The sequence below is a fragment of the Athene cunicularia genome, assembly GCF_003259725.1.
Source record: "Athene cunicularia isolate RWA chromosome 26 unlocalized genomic scaffold, athCun1 chr26_part1, whole genome shotgun sequence".
In the NCBI taxonomy this organism is placed as follows: domain Eukaryota; kingdom Metazoa; phylum Chordata; class Aves; order Strigiformes; family Strigidae; genus Athene; species Athene cunicularia.
Window position 1 is genome coordinate 140,427 of NW_020799136.1, and position 9,458 is coordinate 149,884.

Genomic DNA, 9,458 nt, shown 5'->3' on the forward strand with positions numbered 1-9,458 from the left:
TGTGTGTGTGTGTGTGTATATATATATATATATATATATATATATATATATATATATATATATATATACACACACAAAAAAAATACAAAAAACCAAAAACCAAACACATTTACAGGTACTATCTGCTAACAATTTAACCACCAAATCTATCCGACAAATTGCTAAAGCTGAATTCAGTGCTCAATGAATGGAGACCCAGGGAAGGAGCAAGGATTAAAAAAACCGCAAAACTTTTCTTCCTAAAACTCTGGAATTTTACATACTTCAGAAAAAAGTGTTACTATCTCTGAGACTGTTTTAAATATGACTGGTGTACTTAAATCTAAGGCCTCATGTAAACTGAAATGTGCTGTTAACCCGTCTGTACAAATAAAGACTGAAAAGGATGTGAAGTGTTCTCCAGTCCCTAGTCCTAAAGTTAGTCAATGCCTGGAACAGATAAAACAACCTCCTCCTGCCTTTTTTGCTGTTGCAGCTTGTTGCACTTGGGTGAACCCGGCTAGCTATACTACCCAGGACAACCTTTCTGCAGAGATACACTCTCTTTACCAAAGAGGCTTGCTGGCAAACTCTTAAGAAGTCAGAAAACCCACCAAACTCCTTTTGTTTGGTTAGAACAAATTTATGACTAAAACAAAAGACTTTGCACTGCTTGCATCCTCAAAGAGCAGTAATTCATGCTTTATACAGGCCAACAAATAGCTGCAAATGTGCATGTGTCTTCTATCCACATTCCTTCCCGATGAAGATCCTCTTAAACAAGAGGCAGTTCAGCATTCACTAGGAATGGATCCAGCCGTTTATGGTTTGAAAGCTATCACAGAAAGGCAAAGGGAAGGTGAAATTCTTCAGTTCACAAAGCATTTTAATACAGACTTCCTTAGGAACTAGCTCTTCTATTATTTACACTGCCCTTCAAATTCTCCAGCCATACAAGTTTAAACTTGGAGGGTTTTAAAATTTAAAGTATTTTAAAGGCGAAACATGAATATTCTTATTAAGGCAAACTCACACTGTTTCGCATCTAAGTGCAAGAGATGAATAAAAATAAATGACTAAAACCTCATGTAAAGCCTCCCCCCGCCCCCCAGCTACCTGTATTTTCAATTTTCACCTTAGCTTTAAGAATAGCTTTTCAATGTGCAATACAACTGATACTATTTATTCCGTAGGGTTACGGCAAAACAAACAGAGAAGATTCACGTCCTACAGTTCCCTGAAAACATGGGAAGTTACTATATACCAGCCCTGGATGTTAAAAAGCATTATTAAAATGCTATATACTTCTTAGCTCATGGCTTTCTAGAAGTTAATATTTCTTTGTTTATTGCAACACATAAAGTCCCCCCTCCCTTTTCTTTTCATAGGCTTCTGAGGTTTTATTTTTGGTTTGGCTTTTTGAAGTGTTAATAATAAGCTGGGAAACACGATCTGGATACACTGTGTAAAAGAGGCACACACTGTGCATTAAAACAATTCACAGTATTTCCTCTAGTCTTAGTGAATCAGCCCAAAAAAGTCAACTCAGTAATTCCTCTGGTATTTACATCTGTAGAAGCCTGAAGCAATTACAGTAAATACATACAATTTGAATTATCAGAATCAAACGTAAAAAAAAAATGTTTTGCATTAGAAGTCAGAAAGTAGATGGTAACTGCCCAATATAAAGTAATAATTTCACTTTATGAGTCAAGCAACCAGCTTTATAGAATCCATGAATTCCCAACTCATTCTATTTCCATAATTGTGACAACATCAGAGTGTGACATGCCACAGCATTTTAAAGTTTTCTACATGTTTGCCCCAAACACTGCTCCTGAAATCCTCTCTGCCAGAGCAGACAGTAAGAGAGCTTTAACAGATGCAAAATTAGCTGCGCTGACTCCAAGTCAATAGAGCCACATCAACTTTCACTATTTGGAAATGCAGGTTGGTTTTTTTTTTTACACCCCACCATCCCCAAACTGTCGGGATTCAGACCAAAACTGATGTCTTTTTGCTTTCTTTCACACTTACCACTGCCCAATGTATTCAAGTTTAGTGAGACTGCTCAAATGGATAGAGTACGTGCTTACGTATTCACGGGTCAGGACCTGTGCACAAGTGAACAAGGCAGTTTAAGAATAATTAACAAGGTACAAGTTAAACAAAACAAGCCATGTTATATTTCAGTGTGGCCTAAGAAAACAAAAATACAGGAGATAAACAGCCATTCTCTTGTGTGCCCACTTTCTCTACCTTATTAATCCTTTTAATCATGGCCTACTACAATGCAGCCAAAAAGCAACATTTTTTTCAGGACACAGAACACATTACTTCTTTCGACCACGCTCCTTAAATATTATTTTTCACATTCAGCGTTTATCACTTTTATCACCAGTTGTCGCATAAACAATAAATACACCCAGAGTTGAGGTTCACAGCAATAGTTCAGACATTATATATTGAAAATATTGAAAACCACACATTCAACATTTGATGGGGAAAAATTATACTCAATTTCCACCCACCTTCACAAGAACATCAACGGAATTAAACGTAACTTTCCACTCCTGGCAAAGAGCTTCATTAGCACGGTCAGAACCGGTTCCATTTTGACCTATAGTACCTTGCTCCGTTCCCCCATCATTTTGCAAAAATGGATTACTTTTGTATCAAAGCCCAGACGACTGTAATAAAATAAACCAAACCCAAAGCCCTTCGTCGCACAGGTACGAGGCGAAGTTTTCTAGCTCCAGCTCATCAGAGAATCCTCTCGCTGCTGCTCACGCACACAAAACCGACGGCTGCAGCAGAGATCAATTTAACAGCCCCGGTATTCAGCAGCAGACTAACAGCCTCTTCGAGAATCTCTTTGTGATATACACAAAGACGGATTATACCAGAGAGTGAATACTTGGTAAGTTATGGGTAGTCCTCTGCTGTTCTGCCTCCCCCATTTTAATTCATATTCATCTTGGCAAAATCTTAGACAGACTATTAACTAATCTAAAACAACATCACAGCTGATACAACACATAAAGCAATCAGTCAAACGAACATGTCAGTGCCATCTACTGAAGCAATAAAGAACAAGACAACCCCAGCAGGCTGTGGCTTATTATCTTCACAGCCATAATGAATAGGCAAATAGTATTAAATATAAGTGCGGTATTCCACAGTCCCATTTTGCTAGGTTTTAAGCAGGAAAGGCGCCTTCGATATGTTTGAGGAGCAGAGATTAAAAGATGAAAATAAAGAAGGGTTTCGACATACCTCTCCATCATATTCTTTTCCTTCCCTTGCCAATCAACTACTACCAGTTCTTTTAAAACCCCAAGCGATTGAAACAGAACAGTAGCTAGAAAATTGTCTGTGGACTTTAATAAATGCTGTTATGGTAAATGGAGTAAATCATAGTGATCGATTTATCCAAATGCAGCACGGACTTCTGTATTTTTATTTGTCTAACCAACAAAACCCAGACATCAGCCCAAGATACTCAACAGTATTTATGTGCATAGCATCCATAAGCGTGGCCACATCCTTGTACGGGAGGGTGCTGCTGCATCCTCAGCTCTAGGAGCAGCAAACGATCTGACCCAGCCTTCACTTGGACTGCTGGGCTCGACCAAGGTCTCCTCTGTTTTCTTGACAACAAAGATTTAAAGAGATTTACATGTCCTCTTCCCCTGCACAGCTGATGAGCCTGTTTTGTGCTTGGCAAAAAAAAAAAAAAAAATCTACACAGCTAACTCTCCTCTTCCTACGTGTGGAAAAGGAGATCTAAAGTGGCATTAATAAAACTAAGAAGTGTATTTTCAGTCTCAACCTTCCCTATGTCCAGCCTGCCAGCTGACACACAAGGTTTGAACCTCTGTTTTCCAGCACATAGGGAGCAAATTCAATTGCTCAAATGCACCTTTTTTTTCCCCCCCCTCTTCCTGATAGAATTATTCCTAATTTCCATATTATGGATCCTGTTGTGGTTGAAATCTTTTTCTGTAAATTATAGGCAATATCTGAGCAGTGCCTTTGTCCTCACTACATGTCGACGTAACAGAATGAGGTAGGAAACAGGAACTTGATTTGCAAATATATCAGGTTGTTAATCTTCTTTAAGAACTGAAGATCAACTCAGGCTGAATTCTACAGTTATCTGTTATTTTAATAAATTATACTACTAAGAGGTTAGAGTTCATCAACCCATTTGTCTTGAGATGAAATGACAACAGTACAAGTAAAGGAAAGATGGAGAGGTGAACTCAATTCTGATGCCACGATCCACTGCCTCAAAAAGCTGCTCCTAAAATCTTCCAATTCTATAATAAACAGGATATTCTCTTCCTTATTCACTGACTCCCTCACTTCCAGTGTCCAAAACAACAGGTCAGGCAGACATGCCACCAAAGCATCCTGAAAAGTTCAGAAAAAGAGCAGTGCAAATTTCAAATCAGAATTTTTCAGCCTACCGTCGGAAAACACTATTTTCGCTCTCTAACATGAATATTACATTTTCTCAAAATAAACAAACTCTTGTGAGAAGGATCTTCATCCTTGCTCTCATTCAGGTGAATTAACTATTCTTAGTTAAATAGATTTGCTTCTAGTCTTAGTCTGATGACAGATTAACTCATGACTGGTAGGATTATAGATTTACCTCTGGAACTAAATCACTTTTCAATCTGAATTATAGCTATTAGTTCTTTAAAGCTTAGCTGAACAGCTTTTAGTACCTCCTTTGTATTTTTGAAAGAATGATTAAACATCATTAAATCCAAGCTAAAGGCTCTTTCTCACAACTCCAGTGAATAAACAGTTATCTGGTTTAAGTTAAAAAAGACCGAAAAACAGAACAGCAGAGTTTTACAGGGATTTTTTTTCAGAATAATTAATACTATTCTAAGTCTAGAATACTTGTCCTTAAAATTAAAGCATGTTTTTCACGTTTGTGTGGGTTTTAAGCATGTAAAAATCCCTTTTGTTCTCCTCAGAGAGAAACAGCTACCCAGATCAACCTGCTCCTTTGTACCCAGCATGGCGCTTCTGTTCCCGTTACGTTTCTCCAGCTGCAGAAGACACGACCAATTCTACAGAGCCGGGCAGCGAATCCCTCCTGTACAGCAAACGGCACGCATTTAAGCGTGGCTTGTTTTTACATGAAATCTTCCAAACGCAACAACAAAAATTTCCGTGCCATCAGCAAACGATTTCACTACACGCCAACAAAGTAACGTAGAAGCAGGCACTAGGCAGGTATCTGAAAGAGTTGCCCTTTCAACGGCCTCCTCCTCCTGACGTTCCCTTCAGCAGCATTAGTAAGGGAAGCGAGGAGCTGTCTTTCCCCATATTTCTGTTTCCTGGCAGAGGGTGAAGATATTTAGCCATCACTCTCTCCATTTAATTAGAAGGGAGCCAGCTTGGTTCAACAAACTGCCTTAATTCACGGCTTTTGCCTTCGACGTTTCCATGACAGAAGGCATGGATGGGACAGTGAGGAGAAGAAAAAGTTTCCCCTAAGAAGGAAAAATAAAACTACTAAAGAAGGTAACGGGATGGAAGAGCTGGAGGCATCACTCCTCCAAGCGTGCAGTGCTGAAATTATATGGTTTAGTCGCACCCTGAGAGTTACAGGCAGCAGATCTCCTTGAGTTCCCAGCCCAAGCAGGCAACCGCTGATCTACATCCCCATCAGACCATAGGGTTTCCTTTTTAAGCAGCACACAATCCAAGTTTCAGTTAATTCATTCCTAAGTAGCCCTCTGGCTCATGCTAAACCAAGCCACAGTCTCCGAATTAGAACGTATCACTTCTCACTGGTTGTTAGTGATTGGAAAACCTCTAAGCATCCAAAAGCAGATCGTGTCGTCCAGTTCTAGCAACACATCTATAGATGCATGCACACACACAAATACACAGACACACAGTCGGTTTAAATCCTTCCACCTCTACCCAGAAAACCCACCAACTCTTGTCAAGTATTAAAAACCACGCAGTGAACATAAATACAAATGCCAATTAGTCAGAAAAAGACATTAGCTCCTCATTTCACTGAGTGACACAAACCTGCAGGGGTGGGGGGAAGGCATTCATGCCGAACTGTATTTTCTCAAGTTTAGTGTATGAAATAGTTATTTGTTCTGATAGACTACAGTTCAATATTTATGCAGATAATGTTCAAGCTAGAAGTCAGCCACAAATCTCTATCATTTTCTTAATACACAAGGCACTTGTTATTCAGCTGGAACACATTTAATATACGACATAATGTGAAATTCTAAACTATCTAAAATTAGTGGGTAAAGTTAGCTTCAGCGCCAGGCAAGAGGCAAACCGGGTCCCATCACACCAAAAGAAAGGATTTTACATAAAATACAGTTGTGCCGTTTGAAGAAAAGGAAAGCACGTTTGTCACAAAACTGATTGGAATGGAGTCAGGCTTAGAGACACAGATCCCTTCCAGGAAAAGTGGGGAACAAAGCTGTAGCAGTACAGAAACACAAGCCAGCATTGACTGCCTTTCTTAGGATATTTAGTATTTCTAGCTAAAAGCTACTTATCACTTCATATGCATACCCACCTAGCCAGGCTGCAACGACCCTCCTTCCGTACCGTTTTTTTTTTAAAGTTCAAAACCTTGAATTGTCTTCAGAGGCTTTTCATAGCATGAGAGAGAGGGACAGAATGCAATTATAGGACAGTATTTCTTAATCAAATCTAAGCCGCCCACTGAAAGTGAATGGGAAAATATGGTTGCAAGGCAATGCTTCTCAATCAAGTGGACGGATTTGCCTTTCAGAGTGAATAAGGGAATGGAGCTGTGGTCACCATTTCTTAATCAGCTCAGCTGATGTCCTATAGAAGATCTCAATGGAGGAACACAGCTGTGGCCCATAACTCTTGACTTGATCTTCCATGGTTTGACTGAAAAGCCTGAAAAGAACATAAATGCACTAAAGCTTTTCTCCATTAAATTGGCTCTTTCAAAACCGCCACTGGCTTCACCCAGAGGGGGAAAAAAAAAAAAAAAAAAAGTTTCTGTTTCAGTACGCTTGGTTAGAGGTTGAGTGTAAAAGTTTTCGTGATATATACTACACACCAAAGAATACAATAATAGACCAAACTATTATTTCCTTTTAGGAGATCACGATGAAGTTATTTAGTTCATATTTAGTTATTAACTCCAACGTTCTGTCGGGATTCCTGTGTCTGAGTATGTGGGGTTTGCTTTGGCTAAAGCCCCCTTCCGCATTTCAGTCAGCAAAGTTACAAAACATTGAAAAAGCATCTCCTTAGAAGTTTTTTTTTAAAAGAGTACATTTGTCATGAGTGACATGTTACACAAGATACATTTCAAACACAGTCATACAAACTTTGAGCTGTCACATCCACATATTCCAATTTTCTGTCTCATTTGAAAGCGTGGCTGGATTACACAGCCAAGGCAGCGAGACAAGAAAGCGTGTGCACCGTGGGGAGAACAAGGGGAAAAGCTTCTGGTTTTCAGATAGTTGCCTGTACTTTTCTTCTGCTTTCTCAGTAAAGTTCTTAAAAGGACAGACTTGTCAGTGAATTACATTATTACCTAATTAAAGGGACTTACCTAGTGAGCCTTCTTTAAAAAACCTCAAGTTAAGCCCCAACAAGTTTGCCATTTTCTGAGAAAATCTCTCAGATCTTTGTATTGTATTGGAGGTGTAACAGTGAACGTGTGCTCCTTACCATCTTGTAAGCAAAAAGGTAATTAAGAGCAGTCAAGTTTATTTTCTTCCTACCTATCTTTTCTACTAAAGATACTCACGCTTCCTTACACTGTGCTAAAATGTAAATTTTTTTTTTTTTTTCCAGCAGAATGAAGTGCAACAGAGGGTGCATTTTAATTTGTATTTTCCTCAGTACGCCATGACATGAATGACTGCGAATATATAAATAATTAGCTCTAGACCTCTTAGAAATTATTTTGCTATGACACTGGCAAAGGACAGAATCTCCACCTCCATTTTTACCTTCTCTCCCCTCACTCCCACTTTAATCTTTTTTGTTTCAGTGGTGTTATAGCTGCTCCGTAGCTCTGCTGCCACTGACGTGATGAAGCCTGCATGCTGGGGCTGTAATTCAATGGCTCGCAAGCCACATACGACTTAATAGCCTCGCATGAGCCATCTTTGATCTAAAGTCTAATAAAAACAAAAGTGAAGAGCGTTAGCATCGGCATACGCGGAGATATGAACAAACAACTGAGACGTTCTGATCTATAAATCAGATTTTAAAATGCTAGTGGTTCCTGTTAAACAATTTGTTGAATTTGCTTAGTACACTCCAGAGCAGTGATTCGTTAGGGCTTCGGGCTAATGAGGATGGTCTTCCATTCACTGACATTGAAGGGTTTTTTTGCTTTGGTTTTTTTTTGTTGCTTTTTTTTTTTTTTTCTATACAACATACCCGCATCAACTCAACAGCCTGTTCATTGTGGTTAAGTGTTTAGGAAAGGTGAAGTGTTTATACACTGAGCAATTAACAATAGGCTGCTGAGACAAGAACATCTCTGAAGGTTTCTTTCCCCAAAGGAAAAAAAAAAACACCAAACAAAACCAAACAACAAAACCAACTCTTGATGAAATATTCAAGATGAAAACCACAAAGGTTGTTAAAAAAAGTGAGAAATTTCCAGTGGGTCTCATCCCCCGGAGAGGATTCCTGCAGAAAATAAAGGATCAGCGGGATCTTTCGGAGCACATCCCACCACACAGCTCAGAGCTGTCCTAGAGCTACCCCATCTTCCTCTTCCCCCCATTCCACCTGAATTGCTGCGACCACTTACAGGCAAAGTTTTCAAACCACCTATCCTAGCATCTCTCTATTCATGTCTAACAAACAATTTTAAAACAAAAACCTTAGGTTTGTTGCGACTCTTCAAAAACCCTTCCACACTTCCCCGAAGCAAAAAACACATGTGAAAGAATTCATAAAGAATTATAAAACAGAAGCTGAATTTCGTAGTATTTCCATTTGTTAGCTATTTTAAATCTACCCACTAACATCTTCTAAGGGATGAGGAAACACTAAACTTCACTTTATGAGTCCCAGCAGAAGTCCTAAGAAATTTCAGTATAGAAATAGCTAATGAAAGGAAAAAGAAAAAAAAAAAAAAAGGCCAATAAAATAGGATCTGAAAAGACATATTCAGTAATTTATATCACTTTTGCCACTAGAGAAAGCGCTTCTTGTCACTCGTTCTTAGGTGCTGAGACAAAACAGTAACTACTTTCAGAAAAACCCAAATAAGTGTGTTTTAGCCCTGAAGAAAACAACCTGCAAGGTCTGGTGCGGACAGAGAGCCGCAAACAAGCAAACACCAAGCGAAGGATTACGATTAGTTGCAAGAAATCCACTGCAGCAAGAAACTGCACTCAAGGCTTTCACACCAGAAGCAGAGAGGCAATACACCAATGCTAAACGTGCCTTTTTTTTTTTTCCTT

The 9,458-nt window shown here is 39.0% G+C and overlaps 1 protein-coding gene across 5 annotated transcripts in view; it reads right to left on the reverse strand.

The window, feature by feature from the left end:
• USP49 (ubiquitin specific peptidase 49) overlaps nucleotides 1-9,458 on the reverse strand; it is a 30,075-nt gene that overhangs the window by 19,603 nt on the left and 1,014 nt on the right. The window contains exons 1-2 of one of the 5 annotated variants that reach the window (XM_026864143.1): nucleotides 2,511-3,659; nucleotides 2,017-2,093 (exon numbers count right to left, since the gene is read on the reverse strand). The exons of 3 other annotated variants lie outside the window; for them this stretch is intronic. The gene's annotated coding sequence lies outside the window, so the exon portion shown is untranslated. Of the gene's footprint in view, nucleotides 1-2,016; nucleotides 2,094-2,510; nucleotides 3,660-9,458 lie in introns of those variants that run through there. One more of the 5 variants, XM_026864142.1, reaches the window with a different exon arrangement.